Source organism: Giraffa tippelskirchi, chromosome 1 (genome assembly GCF_054371585.1).
Source record: "Giraffa tippelskirchi isolate mGirTip1 chromosome 1, T2T-mGirTip1v1.2.pri, whole genome shotgun sequence".
Taxonomy (NCBI): domain Eukaryota; kingdom Metazoa; phylum Chordata; class Mammalia; order Artiodactyla; family Giraffidae; genus Giraffa; species Giraffa tippelskirchi.
The window spans coordinates 136497571-136523959 of NC_137275.1; the positions used below are offsets into that span (position 1 = coordinate 136497571).

At 38.6% G+C, this 26389-nt stretch overlaps 1 protein-coding gene across 3 annotated transcripts in view; it reads right to left on the bottom strand.

Moving 5' to 3' along the window:
• LOC145509321 (uncharacterized) overlaps positions 1 to 26389 on the bottom strand; it is a 403057-nt gene that overhangs the window by 73503 nt on the left and 303165 nt on the right. The window lies entirely within an intron of this gene.

Consider the following 26389-nt stretch of genomic DNA (forward strand, 5'->3'; position numbering starts at 1 on the left):
TTACAAAGATTTTTCATCTGATATGAATTCTAGCCTTTTCACTATAGTTGTCACTTTTCCTTAGATAGACACCAATTTCTTAAATGTATAGTGAAACTGAGTGTCCAACACTCAAACGTATTGTTACAAATACAAAAGACAGTAGGACAGATGACAGTAGCTTCATCTACACACTATTTTCTCCTAGAATGTGTCCCACTGGGGAAAACAAAGACGTCAACACAGACTCTCTGGGTAAGATCTTTTCTTGTCATGATTTATTAAGTATTATTTCCTTTCTTCTACACTGTTTTCCTCTTGCTAGGAAGAAAATCCAACCCATATCCTGGAAATACATTTTTTTTCCATTGGGATAACCCATTTATTGCTAACATATAACTTTAAAAGCCAGAGCATTCCTTAAACATTACCCAGGAGCCTAGCAACCTCCAAGTTTGTGCCCAGATAAGACTCAGAAGAAAGAAAATACCAAATCCACAAAAATATCCTTATTTCACAATAATGATGTCTGTTTTCCAGATGGCCCACCAACAGAGTTTCTTGATCCTGGTTATAAGCACGTTCATAAATATGTGGAGATGCATGTAGACCCTTTAATTCTGAAGCCTTGTCTTCTTTTTTTTTTCCTTACTTTGGGCCATTCTAGAGTCCCAAATATTTTCTCCCTATGAGGCTACAGTATTCTACCCTTTTGGGTATTAAGATAATCTGACATTTTTGTAAATAGCACAGTCAAAGCAATACAACTTCTTACTTTTAAAACTCAGGAGCCAGGAAATATAAATCAAATCCACAATAAGATATCACCTCACATTTGTCAGATGGCTATCAAAAAGACAAAAATATTAGCAATTGTTGGTGAGGGTGTGGAGAAAAGGGAGCATGGAGCACTAGTACACTTTTGGGTGGGAATGTAAATTGGTAGAGCCAACTAGAGAAAGCAGCATGGAGTTTCTGCAAGAAATTAAAAATAGAACTGCCATATAACTTATCAATTTCATTCTTGGTTATTTATCCCAAGAAAATAAGAACACTGTTGGAAAAGATATATGTACTCCAATGTTCATGGTAGTATTATCTACAATAGCCAAGACATGGAAGCATCCTAAGTGCCCAGTCATAGACCAATGGATAAAGAAGATGTGGTACACATGTACAATGGACTAATGCTCAACCATAAAAAAGAACGAAATATTGCCCATTGCAACAACATAGATAGAGGATATTATAGCTAGTGAAATAAGTCAGATGGAGAAAGACAAATACTGTTATGTTTTCACTGATATGTGGAATCTAAAAAACGAATGAACAAACACAACACAACAAAAACAAACTCATAGACATAAAGAACAAACTGGTGGTATCTGGGAGGGGTGGGAGGTCGATGAGTGACATAGGTGAAGAGGAATAAGAGGTACAAACTACCAGTTATGAAACAAATAAATTATAAGGATGTAATATATAACATAGGAAATACAGTTGATGTTTTATAATAATTTCGTATAATATAAAATCTATAAAAATATCAGATCACTATGTTGCACACCTGAAACTAATAATAATATTATAAGTCAACTATACTTCAATAAACTAAAAATAAATAAATAAAAATAATACAGGGAGTTGCCACACAGCTCTGAAACAATGACTTCATATTAGTACATATGAGTTATGGATCACTATGTGATACATAGGCATGGTCACCCCTGGAGACTGTCATCAATTATCTGTTAAGGAGGTGAAGGCTTTTCTTCCCTTATGACTCCATCTCTACTGAAATTCAGGTAATCTGTCATGTGCTCATAGAAGCCAGTCATCTCTTGTAAAGCACAGATGCCTGTTATTCTTCATTTCTGTCTCTTTTTTTGCTCCCCAAGTTTCAGATAAGTCTTACACAAATAATGTAAACATCCCACTATGGCTTACCTGTTAATAGAAGGACAGATTCCCTCTTAGACAAGAAAGCCCACAGGGAAACAATACCATACATCTACACCATCATCAAAATGGAGGCGACAGAAATTCCCAAGAAACCCTCAAGAAAGGAACCCTCAAGAAAGGAAACAAAGTCTGGTTATAGATACAGAAATTCTCCCTTTGCTGCCAACTCTGAAGAATCTGGTTTCATTCAAGAAGATGTCAATGTATTTATGCATTTATTTGAGATTCTAACCAACTGTAAGCCTGTGGGATCCAAGGTCTTCCCATTAGTGCCCAACACTTGTTCACAACTCTAGCTGGGTTTCTAGACGCCTCTCTGTAAGAGCTACCACACAACCCTCTAGATTCCTCAGCACTTTATTGTCCTTCAGACCTCTAGAGCTATGAAAGAACTGTAAAAAGATGGATTCCCTGGCTGATGACCTCAGAAATCTCCAAATCACATCCACTGAAATCCCCAATCACATAACAAAATGGTCCAGAGAAGGCTTTTCCTTCAGAAAGCTCAGTATCAAAGCGAATCCATATTCCACTTCAACACCTGGGCAATTAGAGAAGATCCCATTTGGGTCCTTGTTTATTTATCACAATTGCTGGAATTAGGGACCTGTCTCCCTGCCTCTCTCTCTCACTGGAGGATGTTCAGGGAACAGTTCCTTCTGCTGATCACCAGGACAAAGGTTACTACCATGCTGAAACTTAAGAAAAGATTTAATTTAAAAACAAATATTTCCCCTATTTCATTCAGGTTTAGATAAGAGTCTCAAACATTCTCTCGAGAATCAACAGTCCAGGGCAGAAAAGTATTGTGTAGCAAGAAAACAGAAATCACCACCCCACGAAGTTTTGCCTGGTTCCTAGGAATCTCCTAGCAATTCTATATAGATTCAAAGAACTACTTAACTATGTAGATTTTAAATACCATACATTTAATATTATCCTCCCAAATGGTACAAAACTTATAAAGAAGCATTTGCTTTGCTTTCACACTTACAAGAGAAATGTCAGTTTCTGGGCTAGGGTTAGCCCCCACCCCACGTAATCTAATCAAGAACACCCCACAAGATCCCCATGTCTTGAGTATGTCAAGAATAGTGGATAACACCATCGTCCAATTTCTACCCTTCCACCATTTTCATATCATCTATAACAAGAAGTACATTTTAGATTTCCATGCCCTGAAGACTTTGAAAGTAATTATAACTACCAGCTGAACATCAAGAGATGTTTTGTGATACACGGCTTGGTTTGCTTCATACCAGCTCCTCAACAGAGCAATCACAAAAAGAAAATAAAAAAGATTTGCAAGAAATATCTTAGTTGCTGGTCCTTAGGGCTTTAGCTCTCTAAGCCTCTGTCTTATCTTTAAAAAGCTTGGGGACTGTTCAGGTACCCAACTACAATATCATCTTTAAGTCCACCACTTAATTCTCTTATGATAACATGCAGTGAATCAAATATGGGAGTGTCAAAAGATAAATAAATGTCTTTTAAAAGTTTTATAAGTGCAAGTTTTGAATAAGCTTTTTGTCTTCAGAAGAACAGTGTTCAAAGGGCTAGATCATCTGTAGGTCCTTAAGAGACCTAGCAAGAAAATAACAATTCCTCTACTTCCTCCGTCTCTTCCAAACTCTATCATGAGACTGGACATGAGTTCTAGGTTCTCCCTCTCCCCTCTTCACAGAGAAAGCTAAATTCAGGTCATCACCACTTCTGCCACAAAGAAGGATTCCAACCAGTACCTATAAGCTCTTGGATAGCTTCTCTGAGAGGCACAGATATACTGGGTTGCCCAAAAATTTTGTTCAGGGGAAAACCCTGAATGAGTTTTTTGACCAACACAATACTTTTTATGATTCTGCTTCTAGGTCAGAGATCCACATGACTCTTAAAAGCTCTGAAAACCTTGGATTCCTTTTTTCTCATGCGATCTCATTCTCAAGTCTTGAGCAAGTGGTTGCAATAATATGTCTACATCTGGGTTACAATGTCAAAAACTGTATGAGAATTCTGTACTCTTATTGAACAGAGCAACAAATGTCAGCGTTCACTTGTTTGAAATGTTGTTCTAGCTAAATGCTCATCTGGGACTTGACAGTGTTCACTGCCCTCCTGGGGATATGAGCACACTCTACCAATACAGATTAAACTCAGTCAGGCCACTGAAGATCTTCAGCCCCATTATTTTCAGAAACATAACAAAAATGTCACCTCTTCCACAGCACAGCTGCCCATCAGCAAAGAAAGAATTACTCTTCATTTCTTCAGGGCCCTCCCAGTGCCTTACTCTGAACTATAAATCAAAAAGGAAAAATGAGCAGCCAGAGTGGCTGTCCTATGAATTCTAACCACTGAGGTGAACCAAGAATTAGTACTTGATTTTTTGATCGGCACATCCAAGGAACACATTTTTAATTACAGTAATACAATTTAATAATAGAAATTTTCTAAATGAAAAATGTAGTCACTTTCCCAACCTTTCAAAAATACACATTTAATTTTTCTAAAAACGTATCCTCTTCTATGGATATTTGTCATTCAGTTGCTAAGTCGTTTCTGACTCTTTGTGATCCCCATGGATTGCAGCACACCAGGATCCCTTGTCCTTCACTATCTCCAAGAGTTTGTTCAAACTCACATCCATTGAGTCAGTGATGCCATCCAGCCATCTCATCCTCTGTCACCCCCTTCTCCTCCTGCCCTCAAATCTTTCCCAGCATCAGGGTCTGTTCCAGTGAGTTGGCTCTTTGCCAAAGTATTGGAGCTTCCGCTTCAACATCAGTCCTTCCAATGAATATCCAGGGTTGATTTCCTTTAGGATTGACTGGTTTGATCTCCTTGTAGTCTGAAAGTCTGAGAGACTTTTATGGATAAGTATATTCATATTGTTTGGTGTCTAGAGAAGTTTTAATTTAGCAGTTCAGGACAAAGCACTCAGGGCAGGTCCTGAGTCCCCATGGGCCTCTCCTGCTCCCTGAGCTCTGAGTTGACTGAAGCAAGGGTTGGGGTGGGGTGCTGTGGAAGAGTGGGGCCCAGATCTGTTCCCTCTAAACAAACCAGAAGCAACAGAACAATGGCCACCTCAGCCAGGGAGTGGAGAATTCTGGCAAGAGGAGAAGGCAGGGGGTGCTCTGGAGGCTGACCTTGCCTCAGGCCCTCCATGTGAACACAGGACACAGATGTGGACACAGACTGGTCAGGTCAGGCTCTTTCAGTATTTTTGTTCGTAAGACACATCTTTTGCACACCAAAAAGAAAAAAATACTTTTTAAAAAACCCACTAAACTCATTCTCAATGTACTCAATGCTCAGCCTGCACACTTAATTTTTTTTTTTTTCATATTTTGACAGTCAAATTGACACAGAATTTGAAACCACTTAAAATGAATTAGGAGCAATCTGCCCAGAAAATATATCTGTGTACCAAGAGATGCGGTCCCCGCAAAGTACCTAGTGATGAGTTTCCTGATCATTTGTCCTAAAGAAGATGGAGAGGGGATCTCTGCTTATCTCCATAGTGACAACATTCAGATCTGAACAATTCCAGCCTCAAAAAGAGCTATCTCACCATTAGTCAATACAAAGCAGAGTGCTGGAGATATGGTGATTTTTCAAAAGCACTCCACTCTTCCAAATATTTGAGACTCTTTTGTATGTACATACACTGCTTCTAGGGCCAAGATAAGTTAACAATTTTAGTCGGTTTGTTATTTTTTTTTTTTTAAGAAAAATGCACTTTGATATTGAAGAACACATTGACTTTTTAAAAGAATTTTAGCAGTGTATTAAAATGTTACAATATGTGTTTAAGATAGCTTGCTTATAAGTAATTGCCAAATATTTCTTACTCAAAATGAAAGCTGGGTAATAAGAGGAAGACAAAAGGTGAGCAAAGTACCATGTGACACCCATGTTCAAGTAAGGAAAACACTTAAGAATGTTTCTTTGCTGAAACAGCCAGGCTGTTGGAAGGTCGACGTAAATGACTCATATAATGAAGAAGACCGGGTGGCTGTACTATGAAGAGGCACAAAAAGCCTCGATGGTACATTTAAGACTTCAGTGTTTATGTTAGAAAAGGAGAAAAGTAAAAATTAATGTAACAAAGGAGAACAGAAATGAATGAAACAAAGGAGATGAAAAAATAAAGCCAACAATTATTTGGAAAAAAAGTAGACAAATTTCTGAAGAGCATTATTATCAACTATTCACTAATTAATCTCTTGACCACTCAATTTCCATCAAAATCTCAACAAGGACCTGCATGGAAGTTAAGAAGTCTACTATGAAATTTATATGGAACAGTAAAGGGTCAAGAATTGCCAACAGGGAGGCGGGGCTAAGATGGCGGAGGAATAGGACGGGGAGACCACTCTCTCCTCCACAAATTTATCGAAAGAACATCTGAACGCTGACCAAACTTCACAAAACTACTTCTGAAGGCTGGCTGAGGACGTCAGGCTTTCACAAAAACTGCGCATTATCTTCAAAAGAGGTAGGAGAAATTATAAAAGATAAAAAGAGAGACAAAAGAGTTAGGGACGGAGACCTGTCCCGGGGAGGGAGTCGTAAAAGAGGAGGAATTTCCAAGCACCAGGAAACCCTCTCACCGGCGGGTGTGGGGGAGGATTTTTTTTCTCGGAGGGCAACGTAACTGGGAGGGAAAAAATAAATAAAATCCACAGATTACGTGCCTAAAGCAACTCCCAGCAAAGAACCCCAGACGCTCGCATCATCCGCCACCAGCAAGTGGGGGCTGAACGGAGAGGAGCGGGCGGCATTGCCTAGGGTAAGGACCGGGCCCGAGTGCCCCGAGGGCAATCTGAGGGAGCTAACGTGAGATAGTAACCTAAACTGTGGGACAGCGAGAGAGAGAGAGAACTATCCTGCGAAAAGCCCAACTCTAAGGCACTGCCGGCCCGCTCACAGAACAAAGGACTGAGCGATACCAGAGGAGAGCTAGCCGGCTGCGGACCGCCCCATCCCCCGCCGGACACAGCGGGCAGGCGGGGCCCGCCAGAGCCGGAAAGGGGCAAACTCGGCTCCAGAGAGGGCACCCCCTACCAAACTGCAAACAGGCTCCCAGTTTCTAAGCAAAGACTGCCTGAGATCCCAGAGGGTCGACAGCCGCCGGGAGGGTCGCAGCCAGAGACCAGCTCCCCAGGAGCCGGGCGCGCGCGTAAACCGAGGCGGGGACCAGGGAGGTGATAAGCCGCACCGCCCCAACAGGGGACAGCGCCCTCGCCAAACTCCTGGCCGCCTGGGCAGCTCCGACCGGGAACGGCACAAGCCGCGGGCGAAACCGAGTCTGCGCCTTTGTGGAGTAACCGGGAGCCTGAACCTGAGCGGCTTAGACCTGGGAAGTGCACGCAGCTCAGGGCCCGCTCCCCGGCCGAGTAACCTGAAGCCTGAGCAGGGTAGACGGGGAAAGCACACACGCCGTGAGCGGGGGCGAACCCAGTGCGGCCGAGACACTGCGAGCTTACCACACACACGCCAGAATTGCAGTGTTCCTTCCTCCCCACAGCACGATTGAACAAGCGAACCTAAAGAGATCACCTCCACCGCTTTGTTGCAGGGCGGAAATTAGATACTGAAGAGATCTCCAAACAGAAGCCAAATAAACAGAGGGAAGCGCTTTGGAAGGGACAGGCCAACAGATTAAGATCCCTGTAGTTAATACCGACTGCATTAAAAAGGACCTATAGATCTTGAAAAGTATAAGCAGGAATAAGGATCTATCTAAAACTGAGCAGATCCCACACTGCTCACAACAGCTCCAGAGAAAGTCCGGGATATATATTTTTTTTACTATTATTATTATTTTTTTTTTTTAATTTTTTTTTAATTTAAAAAAAAAATTTTTTTTTTCTCTTCTTTCCTTTTTCTTCAAGTCCTCTATTACACCTTTAACTTTCATTTTCATAATCCACTATTAACTTGCAAAAAAAAAAAAAACCTATTTTTGAAGCAAACTACATACATATATCTTATACCTTTTGTGTTTTCTTTTTTTTTAATGTTTTTTTCCTGTTCTACATTTTTTTACTGTTTCTTTTTTTACTGTTTTACTGTTTTTTTTCTTTTTACACTGTTTCCTTTTTTCTTTTTTTTTTTTTTTTTTTAGATTGTAAGTTTTATAAGAGTCTGACCTCTACTCTAGATTTTTAATCTTTGTTTTACATATTTGATATCAACTTTGTACATTTAAGAACCCAATCTTTAGGACCCATTTTTACTCAGGAGTGTGATCACTGGCCTGATCACTCTCTCCCCCTATTGATGCTCTTTCTTCTCCCCCAGGGAACCTCTATCTCCCACCCTCCTCCTTCTCTTCTCAACCCAATTCTGTGAATCTCTGAGGGTGTTCTGGGTACCGGAGAACACTTTAGGAACAGGATACTGCCCAGATCTCTCTCTCCCCTCTTAATTCCTCCCTTTCTACTCATGCTCACCTCTGTTACCTTCGTCCCCCCTCTCTATGTATCTCTGTGAATCACTCTGAGGGTTCCAAACTGTGGAAAGCACAGAGGGAAGTGCTTACTGGCTAGATTGCTCTCTCCACATTTGAATTCCCCTCTTCCCCTCCTGGTCACCTCAACCCACCCCCCCACCTCATCTCTCCATGTAACTCAGTGAACCTTTCTGGGTATCCCTCACTGTGGAGAATCTTTTCACCATTAACCTAAAAGTTTTATTATTGAGGCTGTATGGAAGGAGAAGTCTTGAGGCTACTGCAAGAATAAGACTGAAAACCAGGGGAAACATTAATTAATAAGAGACCATCCAATAGCCTCCATAAATTCACTGAAACCAAGCTACACCCAAGAGACAATAAGTTCCAGAGCAAGACATACCACGCAAATTTTCCAGCAACGCAGGAACATAGACCTGAGCATCAATATACAGGCTGCCCAGAGGCACACCAAATCCATAGACATCTCAAAAATTAATACTGGTCACTCCATTACACTCTAGAGAGCAGAAATCCAGCTCCACCTACCAGAACACCGACACAAGCTCCCCCAACCAGGAAACCTTGACAAGCCACCTGTCCAACCCCAACCGCAGTGAGGAATCTCCACAACAAAGAGGAACTTCATACTACCAGAATACAGAAGGGCCACGCCTAACACAGCAATCTAAACAAGATGAAAAGGCAGAGAAATACTCAGCAAGTAAAGGAAAATGAGAAATGCCCACAAAGCCAAACAAAAGAGGAGGAGATAGGGACTCTATCTGAAAAAGAATTTAGAATAAGGATAATAAAAATGATCCAAAATCTTGAAAGCAAAATGGAGTTACAGATAAATAGCCTGGAGACAAAGATTGAGAAGATGCAAGAAATGTTTATCAAGGACTTAGAAGAAATAAAAAGGAATCAATATAGAATGAATAATGAAATAAAGGAGATAAAAGACACTCTGGAGGGAACCAACAGTAGAATAACGGAGGCAGAAGATAGGATAAGTGAGGTAGAAGATAGAATGATGGAAATAAACGAAGCAGAGAGGAAAAAAGAAAAAAGAATCAAAAGAAATGAGGAAAACCTCCGGGACCTCTGGGACAATATGAAACGCCCCAACATTCGAATCATAGGAGTCCCAGAAGAAGAAGATAAAAGGAAAGGCCATGAAAAAATACTCGAGGAGATAATAGTTGAGAATTTCCCTAAATTGAGGAAAGAAATAGTCACAGAAGTCCAAGAAACCCAGAGAGTTCCAAACAGGATAAACCCAAGGCGAAACACCCCAAGACACATATTAATCAAATTAACAAAGATCAAACACAAAGAACAAATATTAAAAGCAGCAAGGGAAAAACAACAAATAACACACAAGGGGATCCCCATAAGGATAACAGCTGATCTTTCAATAGAAACCCTTCAGGCTAGAAGGGAATGGCAGGACATACTTAAAGTAATGAAAGAGAATAATCTACAACCCAGATTACTGTACCCAGCAAGGATCTCATTCAGATATGAAGGAGAATTCAAAAGCTTTACAGACAAGCAAGAGCTGAGGGAATTCAGCACCACCAAACCAGCTCTCCAGCAAATGCTAAAGGATCTTCTCTAAACAGGAAACACAGAAAGGATGTTTCAACACGAACTCAAAACAACAAAGTAAATGGCAACGGGATCATACTTATCAATAATTACCTTAAATGTAAATGGGTTGAATGCCCCAACCAAAAGACAAAGGGTTGCTGAATGGATACAAAAACAAGACCCCTATATATGCTGTCTACAAGAGACCCACCTCAAAACTAGGGACACACACAGGCTGAAAGTGAAAGGATGGAAAAACATATTCCATGCAAACGGAGACCAAAAGAAAGCAGGAGTCGCAATACTCATTTCAGATAAAATAGACTTTAAAATAAAGGATGTGAAAAGGGACAAAGAAGGACACTACATAAAGATCAAAGGATCAATTCAAGAAGAAGACGTAACAATCATAAATATATATGCACCCAACATAGGAGCACCACAATATATAAGGCAAATACTAACAAGTATGAAAGGGGAAATTAACAATAACACAATAATAGTGGGAGACTTTAATACTCCACTCACGCATATGGATAGATCAACTAAACAGAAAATTAACAAGGAAACACAAACCTTAAATGATACAATAGACAAATTAGATTTAATTGATATTTACAGGAGTTTCCACCCCAAAACAATCAATTTTACCTTTTTCTCAAGTGCACATGGAACTTTCTCCAGGATAGATCACATCCTGGGCCATAAATCTAGCCTTGGTAAATTCAAAAAAATTGATATCATCCCAGCCATCTTCTCTGACCACAATGCAGTAAGATTAGACCTCAATTACAGGAAAAAAACTATTAAAAGTTCCAACATATGGAGGCTAAACAACACGCTTCTGAATAACGAACAAATCACAGAAGAAATCAAAAAAGAAATCAAATTATGCATAGAAACGAATGAAAATGAAAACACAACAACCCAAAACCTATGGGACACTGTAAAAGCAATACTAAGGGGAAGGTTCATAGCAATACAGGCGTACCTCAAGAAACAAGAAAAAAATCAAATAAATCAACTAACTCTACACCTAAAGCAACTAGAGAAGGAAGAAATGAAAAACCCCAGGGTCAGTAGAAGGAAAGAAATCTTAAAAATTAGGGCAGAAATAAATGCAAAAGAAACAAAAGAGACCATAGCAAAAATAAACAAAACTAAAAGCTGGTTTTTCGAGAAGATAAACAAAATTGATAAGCCATTAGCCAGACTCATCAAGAAACAAAGGGAGAAGAATCAGATCAACAAAATTAGAAATGAAAATGGAGAGATCACAACAGACTCCACAGAAATACAAAGGATCATAAGAGACTACTACCAACAGCTATATGCCAATAAAATGGACAACTTGGAAGAAATGGACAAATTCTTAGAAAAGTATAACTTTCCAAAACTGAACCAGGAAGAAATAGAAGATCTTAACAGACCCATCACAAGCACGGAAATCGAAACTGTAATCAGAAATCTTCCAGCAAACAAAAGCCCAGGACCAGACGGCTTCACAGCGGAATTCTACCAAAAATTTAGAGAAGAGCTAACACCTATCCTACTCAAACTCTTCCAGAAAATTGCAGAAGATGGTAAACTTCCAAACTCATTCTATGAGGCCACCATCACCCTAATTCCAAAACCAGACAAAGATGTCACAAAAAAGGAAAACTACAGGCCAATATCACTGATGAACATAGATGCAAAAATCCTTAATAAAATTCTAGCAAACAGAATCCAACATCATATTAAAAAGATCATACATCATGACCAAGTGGGCTTTATCCCAGGAATGCAAGGTTTTTTTAACATCCGCAAATCAATCAATGTAATACACCACATTAACAAATTGAAAGAAAAAAACCATATGGTTATCTCAATAGATGCAGAAAAAGCCTTTGACAAAATTCAGCATCCATTTATGATTAAAACCCTCCAGAAAGCAGGAATAGAAGGAACATATCTCAACATAATAAAAGCTATATATGACAAACCCACAGCAAACATTATCCTCAATGGTGAAAAATTGAAAGCATTTCCCCTAAAGTCAGGAACAAGGCAAGGATGCCCACTTTCACCACTACTATTCAACATAGTTTTGGAAGTTTTGGCCACAGCAATCAGAGCTGAAAAAGAAATAAAAGGAATACAGATAGGAAAAGAAGAAGTAAAACTCTCACTGTTTGCAGATGACATGATCCTCTACATAGAAAACCCTAAAGACTCTACTAGAAAATTACTAGAGTTGATCAATGAATATAGTAAAGTTGCAGGATATAAAATTAACACACAGAAATCCCTTGCATTCCTATACTCCAATAATGAGAAAACAGAAAGAGAAATTAAGGAAACAATACCATTCACCATTGCATCAAAAAGAATAAAATACTTAGGAATATATCTACCTAAAGAAACAAAAGACTTATATATAGAAAACTATAAAACACTGATGAAAGAAATCAAAGAGGACACAAGCAGATGGAGAAATATACCGTGTTCATGGATTGGAAGAATTAATATAGTGAAAATGAGTATTCTACCCAAAGCAATCTACAGATTCAATGCAATCCCTATCAAGCTACCAATGGTATTTTTCACAGAACTAGAACAAATCATCTCACAATTTGTATGGAAATATAAGAAACCTCGAATAGCCAAAGCAATCTTGAGGAAGAAGAATGGAACTGGAGGAATCAACCTGCCTGACTTCAGGCTCTACTACAAAGCCACAGTCATCAAGACAGTATGGTATTGGCACAAAGATAGAAATATAGATCAATGGAACAAAATAGAAAGCCCAGAGATAAACCCACGCACATATGGACACCTTATCTTCGACAAAGGAGGCAAGAATATACAATGGAGAAAAGACAATCTCTTTAACAAGTGGTGCTGGGAAAACTGGTCAACCACTTGTAAAAGAATGAAACTAGAACACTTCCTAACACCGTACACAAAAATAAACTCAAAATGGATTAAAGATCTAAACGTAAGACCAGAAACAATAAAACTCCTAGAGGAAAACATAGGCAAAACACTCTCCGACATAAATCACAGCAGGATCCTCCATGACCCACCTCCCAGAATATTGGAATTAAAAGCAAAAATAAACAAATGGGACCTAATTAAAATTAAAAGCTTTTGCACAACAAAGGAAACTATAAACAAGGTGAAAAGACAGCCTTCAGAATGGGAGAAAATAATAGCAAATGAAGCAACAGACAAACAATTAATCTCAAAAATATACAAGCAACTTCTGCAGCTGAATTCCCGAAAAATAAACGACCCAATCAAAAAATGGGCCAAAGAACTAAACAGACATTTCTCCAAAGAAGACATACAGATGGCTAACAAACACATGAAAAGATGCTCAACATCACTCATTATTAGAGAAATGCAAATCAAAACCTCAATGAGGTATCATTTCACACCAGTCAGAATGGCTGCTATCCAAAAGTCTACAAGCAATAAATGCTGGAGAGGGTGTGGAGAAAAGGGAACCCTCTTACACTGTTGGTGGGAATGCAAACTAGTACAGCCACTATGGAGAACAGTGTGGAGATTCCTTAAAAAACTGGGAATAGAACTGCCATATGACCCAGCAATCCCACTGCTGGGCATATACTCCGAGGAGACCAGAATTGAAAGAGACGCGTGTACCCCAATGTTCATCGCAGCACTGTTTACAATAGCCAGGACATGGAAGCAACCTAGATGTCCATCAGCAGACGAATGGATAAGGAAGCTGTGGTACATATACACAATGGAATATTACTCAGCCATTAAAAAAAATACATTTGAATCGGTTCTACTGAGATGGATGAAACTGGAGCCCATTATACAGAGTGAAGTAAGCCAGAAAGAAAAACAACAATACAGTATACTAATGCATATATATGGAATTTGAAAGATGGTAACGATAACCCTATATGCGAGACAGAATAAGAGACACAGACGCATGGAACAATTTTATGGACTCTGAGGGAGAAGGTGAGGGTGGGACGTTCTGGGAGAATGGCATTGAGACATGTGTATTGTCATATGTGAAACAGAGCACCATTCCATGTTCGATGCATGTGACAAGGGCTCAGGGCCGGGGCAATGGGATGATCCAGAAGGATGGGATGGGGAGGGAGGTGGGTGGGGGGTCCGGGAAGGGGAACACATGTAAACCCATGGCTGATTCATGTCAATGTATGGCAAAAACTATTACAATATTGTAAAGTAATTAGCCCCCAACTAAAATAAATAAATTTATTAAAAAAAAAAAAAAGAATTGCCAACAGACCAACTCTTTTATTTAGGGACAGTGTAGGGTGGAGCTTACACTCTAGAGAGGAGAGGAGAGTAGATCACATGTGCATATGCGTCTTGTGCATCACAAAACCTATATAATGCTGTGCATGTGCCGTGGTAAATCATTTCAGTCGTGTCTGACTCTGTGACCTCATGGACTGCAACCCTGGAGGCTCCTCTGTCCATGGGATTCTCCAGGCAAGAGTATTGGAATGGGTTGCCATGCCCTCCACCAGGTGATCTTCCCAACCCAGGGATCAAACCCGAGTCTCCAATGTCTCCTGCACTGGGTGGCGGGTTCTTTACCTCTAGTACCACCTGCCAAGTCTATATAATGCTGAATCCTGATTAAAAATAAAAGTTGAAAAACCCCACTCAAGGCAAACTTGAACATGTGAAGAAGTATATTCAAGAATGTCCAAGCAACACTACTGGCATAATGACAACAACAAAAACCTACAATTATCTACCAAGAAGAAGATGGACACAATACATTGATAAACAGGGATACTAGTCAGCAGAATAAAGAACTACATTCATATCTCAAACATGAATTAATCTCAGAAACACATTAAATGAAAAATATAAGTTGGAGAAGAATACTCACACTACAATTGCATTTATATAGAAATTTGAAATCACTGCTAAGTAACTTACAGATGCAAATTTTATAACAAAACTATAAAGAAAAATTTCTAAACCTATGGGAGGAGAGGAGAGGAAATAAAATGAAAACCTAATGGGAAATCTACATAAAGGGCTTTAGAAATATTAGTAATCTATTCTTAAACTTGTATTTCTTTTTTTTTTTTCCTTAGGGATGGTCTTGATCCCTGTCTCCTGTACAACGTCCATAGTTCATCAGGCACTCTATCAGATCTAGTCTCTTAAATTTATTTCTCACTTCCACTGTATAATCATAAGGGATTTGATTTAGGTCATACCTGAATGGTCTAGTGGTTTTCCCCACTTTCTTCAATTTTAGTCTGAATTTGGCAATAAGGAGTTCATGATCTGAGCCACAGTCAGCTCCCGGTCTTGTTTTTGCTGACTGTATAGGACTGGAAAAGGTCAGTTTCCATTCCAATCCCAAAGAAAGGCAATGCCAAAGAATGCTCAAACTACCGCACAATTGCACTCATCTCACATGCTAGTAAAGTAATGCTCAAAATTCTCCAAGCTAGGCTTTAGCAATATATGAACTGTGAATTTCCAGATGTTCAAGCTGGTTTTAAAAAAGGCAGGGGAACCAGAGATCAAATTCCCAGCATCTGCTGGATCATCGAAAAAGCCAAGAGAGTTTCAGAAAAACATCTATTTCTGCTTTATTGACTATGCCAAAGCCTTTGACTGTGTGGAACACAATAAACTGTGGAAAATTCTGAAAGAAATGGGAATACTAGAACACATAACCTGCCTCTTGAGAAACCTGTATGCAGGTCAGGAAGCAACAGTTAGAACTGGACATGGAACAACAGACTGGTTCCAAATAGGAAAAGGAGTACGTCAAGGCTGTATATTGCCACCCTGCTTATTTAACTTATATGCAGAGTACATCATGAGAAACGCTGGGCTGGAGGAAGCACAAGCTGGAATCAAGATTGCCAGGAGAAATATCAACAATCTCAGATATGCAGACGACACTACCCTTATGGCAGAAAGTGAAGAAGAACTATAGAGCCTCTTGATGAAAGTGAAAGAGAGTGAAAAAGTTGGCTTAAAGCTCAACATTCAGAAAACTAAGATCATGGCATCCGGTCCCATCACTTCATGGCAAATAGATGGGGAAACAGTGGCTGACCTTATTTTTTTCAGCTCCAAAATCACTGCAGATGGTGACTGCAGCCATGAAATTAAAAGATGCTTACTCTTTGGAAGGAAAGTTATGACCAACCTAGATAGCATATTAAAAAGCAGAGACATTACTTTGTCAACACAGGTCTGTCTAGTCAAGGCTATGGTTTTTCCAGTAGTCATGTATGGTTGGACTATAAAGAAAGCTGAGCACAGAAGAACTGATGCTTTTGAATTGTGGTGTTGGAGAAGACTCTTTGAGAGTCCAGAAACAGTCCTGGATATATAAGTGTTCTTTATTCCTTGTAACACATAATATATATTATATTTTTGTAGATATACAACAGCACTTCCAATAGTAATATAATGTATGCCACATGTGTAAGTCATATATGCAATTTTGGATTTTCTGTTAAGCCTCATTTTTAAAAGCAAAATGGGTAAAACTAACTTTAATAACATTTTGTTCAATTAAATATAACCAAAATATAATTTCAACAGGCAAGCAATATGGAAAAATTACTAATGGAATATTTTACATATCTTTGTCCTAAATGTTCAAGATTCAATATTTGCAGTTTACATATAGAGCTCATCACAAGCTGAACTAGCTACATTTCAGGTAATAAATGTGACTGGAGGCCAAGGTCCTGACCATCACAAATATGGAATAAGAATTTTTATATGTGTAGATATGAATGGAAAGATCTCAGACATACTGTGAAGTCGCTCAGTCAAAGATACAAAAGAGTACATACAGATAGTATGATTCAACACGTTCGAGTATATGGAAAATATACTTTTTTCTGGAAAACTATTAAAACTATTATTAGCAGTGTTTTCTTGAAGAGAAGAGCTAGAGGACTCAATATTTTTTCTGAATTCTAAAGCCTCTATAAACTTTAATTTTTTACAGCATGTATGTCTATTATTTTTTAGAAAAAAAAAAGTTAATAATAAGGCATATGAAAGTGAAAGTTGCTCAGTCATATTCAACTCTTTGTGACCCCATGGACTATCCAGTCCATGGAATTCTCCAGGCAAGAATACTGGAGTGGGTAGCCTTTCCCTTCTCCAGGGGATCTTCCCAACCCAGGGATCGAACCCAGGTCTCCCACATTGTGGGTGGATTCTTTACCCACTGAGCCACAAGGGAAGCCCAAGAATACTGGAGTGGGTAGCCTATCCCTTCTCCAGCTGATCTTCCCAACCCAGGAATCGAACCAGGGTTTCCTGCATTGCATATAACAGTGAGAAAAATACTATGAAATAGAAGTAGTTAATTTAAGGGAAGCCTCACTTACATTTCCTACCAAAACATCAAACCCCTAGATTTTGTAATGATGTGGTAATTTGCCCTTCTCTGTCTGCTTTGACAGACAGGTAGCCCAGACGCAGCACAGTGATCACTTGCCCTGTGAACACTCTGCTTTTCTCCACATTGCAAGTCCTGATCTAACTGAAGATAGATGGAAGATTAGGGAATTAAACAAACCTAGAAGGAAAAATGTCTGAAACTTGAACAGCTTGTGGTTGTACAGATTTGAATTCAAACGCTTTGGTATATGCAAGATGTCCAAGATGCCCTAATTCTCCCCTGGAATTGCTAATTATGTAGTCCTTTGAAAGAAGGAAGTGAACTTCTATCTGACCTAATTTGTTCCTGACACAGCCGTATTCGTGATTAATGCTTCCTTTTAAGTGGGTCGAAAACAACTTTTATGAAGAATCTTATTAAATTTCTTCCTAGGGGCCCCATCAGCATTATTGAATCATATTCCAGAGTCTTCTACATTTCATTTTTGGAAAATCAAGACTACCTAGTTACATCTCTACTTCTGACTCCTTTCTTGTTTTCTGCATATCGTTAAAATCATCAGCATTATTTAGGAATCCCTCATAAGTTCTATCAGGGTTCTTAAATAATTTAACACTGATCAAGAGAGTTGAACGCTTTGGGGGTGGCCCTGTTTTACTCCTTTAATAATACCAGTTGTGTGATCTTTACTCTGTAGTACACTTTTTTATGCAATCAAAATTTTAATAACAAAGATATTATTTTTAACATGGTCAAATATACTCAGCTAAGTCCAGATTTGAAAAATTAAAATATCTGGCCCAACATTACAACCATAAGCTTTTACAGAACATTCCATAGATCAGCAGAAAATACATTTGAGCACAAAAATAAAAAATATTTATACAGTATCTTTAAGAAGCATCTTATTTCTGCAGAACAAACATGTAGTACTGATTAAATATTTACAAGTGCTTTTCCTTTATAAAAATACATATATTCTTAATAGATGAAGTCAGTAACAATGACCTGGTAATCTTTCACTTCAATTTCAATGATTTGTAAGCTAAATCTTGCAACCACAAAAAGGTTTTTATTTGTATTAATAAATTAAGATATTACCACTTTTGACAAAAAGAAAGCTTAAAATACTTTATATTTCAAAGGAAAATTAGCAACATAACTGTACAATATAGTCTATAATGGTTTTAATGGGTAAAAATGATTTAGGATTTGAATGACAAAGCCTCCATTTTATCATATGTTGATATTACACCACCATCCCCAAATGGTAAGTCTGTATATTGTCACCCTGCTTATTTAACTTCTATGCAGAGTACATCATGTGAAATGCAAGCCAAATGAAGCTCAAGCTGGAATCAAGATTGCTGGGAGAAATATCAATAACTTTAGATATGCAGATGACACCACCCTTATGGCAGAAAGTGAAGAACTAAAGAGCCTCTTGATGAAAGTGAAAGAGGAGAGTGAAAAAGCTGACTTAAAACTCAACATTCGTAAAAACTAAGATCATGGCATCCGGTCCATCATTTCATGGCAAATAGATAGGGAAACAATGGAAACAGTGACAGGCTTTATTTTCTTGGGCTCCAAAATCACTGTGGATGGTGACTGCAGCCATGAAATTAAAAGATGCTTACTCCTTGGGGAAAAAGCTATGACAAACCTAGACAATGTATTAAAAAGCAGAGACATCACTTAGATGACAAAACTCCATATAGTCAAAGCTATGTTCTATCCCAGTGTCCTCAAAATATAGGATTATGATGGCTCATCATCACCAATGAGCCATCCCAATAGTTTCTGATCCAAGACGTCTAGAGACAAACCCAGGAATTTGTATTTGATCAAACATACAAATTAGTTGACTAATTCATATTAAAGTTTGAGAACCATGTCTAATCCCTAATGAATTCCATACAGTTTAGCTATTTAACATTATTTTATCTCTTATGGTGTATTATTACTATTGTTTATGGTCACTGACATTGGTAACTTTTATCTCTCATTAAAAATCCATACCCCCACCCCCGCCTTAGGGACCTCAGAGTCTTATTTTTTCTCATTTCCAAACCTACTTATTCAGATAACAACAATTTTAGAGGCAATAGAAAATAATAAAAGAAACATAATAAGTTTTAGAACAAGACCACCTTTCCCAACCCTCAGTTTTTCTCAATAATATGAAGATAATACATAATATAGGATTACCCAGGTGGCTCAAGGGTAAAGAATTCACCTGCCAATGCAGGAGCCACAAGAGACTCGGGTTTGATCACTGGATTGGGAAGATTCCCTGGAGGAGGAAATGGCAACCCACTCCAGTATTCTTACTGGGATAATCGCATGGACAGAGGAGTCTGGCAGACTGCAGTCTGTAGGATCACAGAGTAAGACATGACTGAAGCAACTGAGTACAATTTCACAACACATAACATAGCTGATATGAGGATTAATGAGCTGATATATATTCATCACTTGGTGTAGTGATAGAATAACCGTAGACTCAATAAATGTTAATTTTAGTTCTTCTACTATTCCTTACAGTAACCAGGGATATGTAGTCTGCATGGCTCCCTAGCCCTCCTCTCCAACAGTTCAACTTTGAAGAACAATGACTCAGACCTTGACTCAGACTTTGTGTGAAGAACAATGACCTTGTTTGAAGATCTTGCTGAGTATCACAGGTAGAGGAGAGAATACTAGCTTTGCCTGTGACATAGGTCTGAATGAAAAGGATAGGAAAAGAAAGGGGTAGCAGATACCCCATTTCAAAATAATGAGCTCCAGTAAAAAAAAAGAAAAATAGGATTCAGGTGAGCTGTAGACCTTAATAATTCTTAAGAACTACTTTAAGAAATAAATATCAAATGGTATAATATTTTAACTCAACAAGTTATTCTACTTAAAATTTGTGTGCAAACTAAACAGAATACAAAAAATGTTTCTACCACAATTTTTTAGGGCTTCCCTGGTGGCTCAGTTGGTAAAGAATTTGCCTGCAATGCAGGAGACCACCTGCAATGCAGGAGACCCTGAGTTTGATCCGTGGGTTGAGAAGATCACCTGGAGAAGGAAATGGCAATCCCACTTCAGTAATTTTGCCTGGAGAATCCCATGGACAGAGAAGCCTGGCAGGCTACAGCCCACGGGGTAGCAGAGTCAGATATGACTGAGCAACTAAACCACCACCACCACGATTTATTATCTATTTGTGCAAATGAAAGAACAAAATCAAGATGAACATATTTTTGATACATATTGATTATTAAAATAACTGGCAAGCCATCATTATTTGTCCATGGAAAGTGAAAGTGTTAGTCACTCAATCATATCCAACTCTTGTGACCTTGTGGACTGTAGCCTGCCAGACTCCTCTGTCCATGAATCCTCCAGGCAAGAATACTAGAGTGGGTAGCCATTCCCTTTTCCAGGGAATCTTCCCAACGCAGGAATCAAACCCATGTTTTCGCATTGGCAGGCATATTCTTGACAACTGAGCTGCCAGTGAAGCCCATTTGTCATGGAGGCAACCACTAAAACAAGTAACTAACCACAAGCTTGTATCAGTACTGGGTATGAAAAATAAACATAGTCCTTGGGAATTCCCTGGCAGTCCAGTGATTAGGACTCTGGACTTTCACTGCTGAAACCACAGGTTCAATCCCTGGCTGGGGAACTAAGATCCTGTAAGCCACAAAGCACAGCCAGAAAGAAACAAAGAAAAAGGAAAAAGAAATATAGTCCAAAAAAATAAGAAAGAAATATATATGGTAAAAGTAGATCACATATCAGAAGCCAAATTACTTAATTGTTATTCTGTGTAGTTTAGTAGAGTAGTTCAAATGAAAGTTAAAAGGAATTAGTAATTTAGCTCAATGGCTGCTGCTATAGGTAACTACCAAATCTATAATTCCCTTACCTCCACAGACCTCTAATTGCAATGACAAAAAGAGTGCATAAAAGCCCTTGAGAACTGCAGATGCAACTTTAGCAAGTTTATTTCAGAGTTGGAATTTTTTCAGATAAATATTCCAGATAGAAAGGTGATTAAAATTTCTCTACATCACCCTATTACAGGGCATGAGGTGGTGTCTCTTCTTGGACCCTCAGTTTCCTCATCTGTGTGAAGGGTTTACAAGTTTGTTCAAACATCTCTAGCACATAAGTTAGTAACTAGCCCACTGTAAATCTATGTTGGGTCTCTTTCCAGAGATTCCTTTACATGACATAATGGCCCCTGTAATATAATATCCAAGTACAGATGTCAGTGTTTATAATACTCTCTTCCTCTAAAGTTTCTGAATAATATGTGGTAGAAGTGATTAATTTGTTTTGTATACTTCTTTAACACAGTATCAGAAAGAGTGTTCAGGTGAGCATTAGTAGCTAATGCATTTTTCCACATAGAGATTTCCAGTAATTTCCCCCTTGTGCTTTCATCATAGATAAACCATATTTACTGAGTACCTATAGCTGGTTAGTTCCACCGACTAGATCAAAACACAGGAAGGTCAAAATCATTGAACTCATTAGGTACTGAAAAAAGGCTCCTAGGATATTGAGAAAAGGGAACACTTACACATTATTGGTGGGAATATAAATTAAAACAGCTACTACGGAAAACAGTATTGAGGTCCCTCAAAAACTTAAACATAAAATGCCATATGATCCAGTAATACCATTTCTAGAATTGAAATTAGCATTTTGAATGTGTATCTGTGTTCCTATTTTTATTGCAGCAGTATTCACTATAGCCAAGATATGGAAAAAATCCAAAGGTCCATGGACAGATGAATGGATAAAGAAAATATGGTACATATATATATATATATATATATATATATATATACGTGTGTGTGTATATATATACACGTATATATATATACACACACACACACTTCCCACACATAATGGAATATCATTCAGTCTGTAAAAGGAAGGAAATTCTAATATTTGCCAGCTAGAAAAAGAACCGAACAAAGCCCAGAGCCAGTAGAAGGAAAGACATCATAAAGATCAGAGCAGAAATGAATAAAACAGAGACTTGAAAAAGCACAGGAAAGGTCAATGATACTGAGAGCTGATTCTCTGAAAATCTAAACAAAATTGATAAACCCTTAGCCAGACTCATCAAGTAAAAAAAGAACAATGGCCCAAATCAATAAAGTCAGAAATGAAAAAGGAGAGGTTACAACCAATACCAAAGCAATACAAAGAACAGTACAAGACCACTGCTGCTGCTAAGTCACTTCAGTCGTGTCTGACTCTGTGCGACCCCATAGACACCAGCCCACCAGGCTCTGCCCCCTCCCTGGGATTCTCTAGGCAAGAGCACTGGAGTGGGTTGCCATTTCCTTCTCCAATGCATGAAAGACCACTAAGAACAACTATATACCAATGGATGGACAGCCTAAAAGAAATGGACAAATTTCTAGGAATGTACAATCTCCCAAGACCAAAATAGGAAGAATTAGAACATAAGAACAGACCAATTACTAGTAATGAAATAGAATCAGTTTAATAAAAACAAAAACAAACTTCCCAACAACAAAAAGCTCACAACAAAATGCTTTCACAGGTGAATTCTACCAAATATTTACAGAAAAGTTAACACCTATCCTTCTCAAAGTATTAAAAAAAAAAAAATTGCAGGGGAAGGAGTACTTTCTGAACTCATTCTGCAAGGTCATTATCACCCTGATACCAAAAACAAAGATATCACAAAAAATGAAATTTAAAGGTCAATATCAATGATGAACATAGATGCAAAAATTCTCAACAAAATATCAGCAAACTGAATCAAATAATATATTAAAAGGATTATACATCATGATCAAGTGGGATTTATCCCAAAGATGCAAGGATTTTTCAATAGCTGCAAATCAATTTTATGTACCACATTAACAAATTGAATAAAAATCATATAATCATCTCAATAGATGCAGAAAAAGCTTTTGGATGAAATTAAGCAACCATTTATAATTAAAAAAAAACTCTACAGAAAGTGAGCATAGCGAAAACATACCTAAACATAATAAAAGCCATATATGAAAAGCCCACAGAGAATATTATATTCAAAGGTGAAAAGCTGAAAGCATTTATTCTAAGGTCAGGAACAAGGCAACAACGCCCACTCTCACCACTTTTTTTGAACAAAGTATTGGAAGTCCTTGCCACAAAAATCAGATGAGAAAAAGAAATAAAAGAGAATCCAAATTGGAAAGGAAGAAATAAAACTGCTACTGTTTTCAGATGACATGATACTATACAAAGAAGGTCCTGAAGATGATACCTGAGAACTATAAGCTCAGCAATGAATATAGTAAAGTTCTAGGATACAAAATTAATATATCGAAACCTGCTGCGTTTCTATACACTAAAATGAAAGATGAGAAAGTGAAACTAAGAAAACGATTTAAAGAATAAAACACCATTTTCCTTTAGTGAAAGGAACTTCCTTTAATGTTTCTTGTAGTATAGGTCTGCTAACAATAAATGCTCTCAGATTCTGCTTGTCTAAAAATGTCCCTAAAGGTATGGAGAGAAGGGAGCTCTCCTATACTGTTGGTGGGAATGTAAATTGGTACAGCCACTAGGGAGAAAAGTATGGAGGTTTCTTAAAAGACTAAAAATAGAGCTACCATATGACCCTGCAGTCCCCCTCCCGGGCATGTATCTGGAGAAAAACATAGCGCCAAAAGATTCACGCACCCTAATGTTCATTGCAGCACTGTTTACAACAGCCAAGAGATAGAAGTAACCTAAATGTCCATTGACAGAGGAATGGATAAAGAAGATGTGGTGTATATATATACAATGGAATGTTACTCAGCCATTAAAAAGAATGGAACAATGCCATTTGCAGCAACACGCATGGACCTAGAGAGTGTCAGACTAAGTGAAATAAGTCAGATAGAGAAGGAGAAATAGCATATGATGTCTCTTATATGTGGAATCTAAAAAGAAACGATACAAATGAACTTACTTACAAAACAGAGACTCACAGACTTAGAAAATGAACTTACAGTTGCTGGGTTGAAGGATGGGGGGTAGGGATAGTTAGGGAGTTTGGGATTGACATGTACACACTGCTATTTTAAAATGGATAACCAACATGGACCTACTGTATGCAGTGTGGAACTCTGCTCAATGTTATGTAGCAGCCTAGACAAGATAGGAGTTTGGGGAAAAAATGCTACATGCATATGTATGGCTGGGTCCCTTTACTGTCCACCTGAAATTATCACAACATTGTTAGTCAGCTATACCTCAATATAAAATAAAAAGTTTTAAAAATTAAAATGTCCCTCTATTTTTTTTGCCTTCCATTACCCATTTTTGCTGAATATACAATTCTACTTTGATTTTTTTTTTCCTTTCTTTGTGCTGAATATAATGAGACTGCTTTTTTTAGAGTTCTAAGTGTGTCCAAATCTGGCTCAGTCTTGAAGGGAATCAGAAGAGGAGCAGATGAGAGTATGACTCCAGTTCAGTTGCCTCAGTTTAGTACATGTCACAGTAGCAGTAATAAGTGTAGGAGTAAGACTCTACACTGGGTCCGACCAGGTAAGAACTTCTAAGTTGGGCAGTCGTATTAATCAAGCTTATGAAGTTTCAACTCTCCATGGCCCTAAAGAATAAGGTTTTGTGGAGTCTAGGAGAGATTCTGCTGGTTTATAAATTCCTAAATCTTCTGTAGAGGTTAAGTGTATGAATAAATCTTTGTTTTTTTTCCTTGCCAGAGAACTGGCCAATAGGCTTCCTAGGAGCCAAGATTCATCCACTTGAAAAAGACATAAGACTTGCCCATTAGCTACCTTTTTTACCTTCACATGGTCTTTTACTCTCCCTGGACCTAAGAAAACTTAATTGTAAATGACTCTAGAGACCGTACTGGCTAAGCATACATTTAGAAATATTTTTGCTTTCTATTGATCTTTTAACACTAGAATAGCAATTTTATTTCTCTTTTCCAGCCGTAAGTCCTCACCTGAGATACAAAGACCAGCCAAAAAGACAACTAGTCTAACAAATAAGTTGGTGATTATTTTGGCCAGCGAGATCAAAGAGAGGAGAATTGCAAACTCTTCTTTGTTTGAGAATCTAAGTTAGATATAAAAAAAGACTTGACCATGAGTTGCCCTTGAAGATAAAAGTTTCACTAAAAATTTTCCCTCCTGTGTGCTTCGCTTTGGAGGTTCCTAAGAAATCTATCACCAGCCTACGAATAGCTGGCTTTCTTAGCATTTACTGGTTGCTCAAAGGTGGTTCAATAGTAAAGAATCCACCTGCCAATGCAGGAGACACGTGTTTGATCCCTGATCCCTGGAAGAGCCCACATGGCATGGAGCAACTAAGCCTGTGCACCTCAACTACTGAGTCTGTGCTCTAGAGTTCAGAGGCTGCGACTACTGAGCCCACACGCCACAACTATGGATGCCCGTGCCCCTAGAGCCCATGCTCCACAACGAGAGAAGCCGCCACAATGAGAAGCCCACGCACTGCAACTAGGGAGTAGCCTCCACTTGCCGAAACTAGAGAAAAGCCCACCAGCACCGAAGACCCAGTACAGTCAAAAAAACAAAAAACTTATCTGGCCAGCAGGGGGCAGAATAAACCAGAGATGAGCCAGTGATGGGCTTCCCTGGTGGCTCAGATGGTAAAGTCTCCTCCAGCAATGTAGGAGACCCCAGTTCAATCCCTGGGTTGGGAAGGTCCCCTGGAGAAGGAAATGGCAACCCACTCCGTATTCTTGCCTGGAGAAGTCCATGCACAGAGGAGCCTGGCATGCTGCAATCCATGGGGTTGCAAAGAGTCTGACATGACTGAGCAACTAACACACTGGAGCTCAGTGACACAGCTAAGGGCCTTAGTGCTGCCTAGAATGGACAGATGTAAGTTTTCATTGTAACAGGTCAGGATATCAAAGGATGCTTGGCATAAATCTTTACCAATCTTTACAAGTTAAGGAACTAACTTGTAAAACTAGACTCATA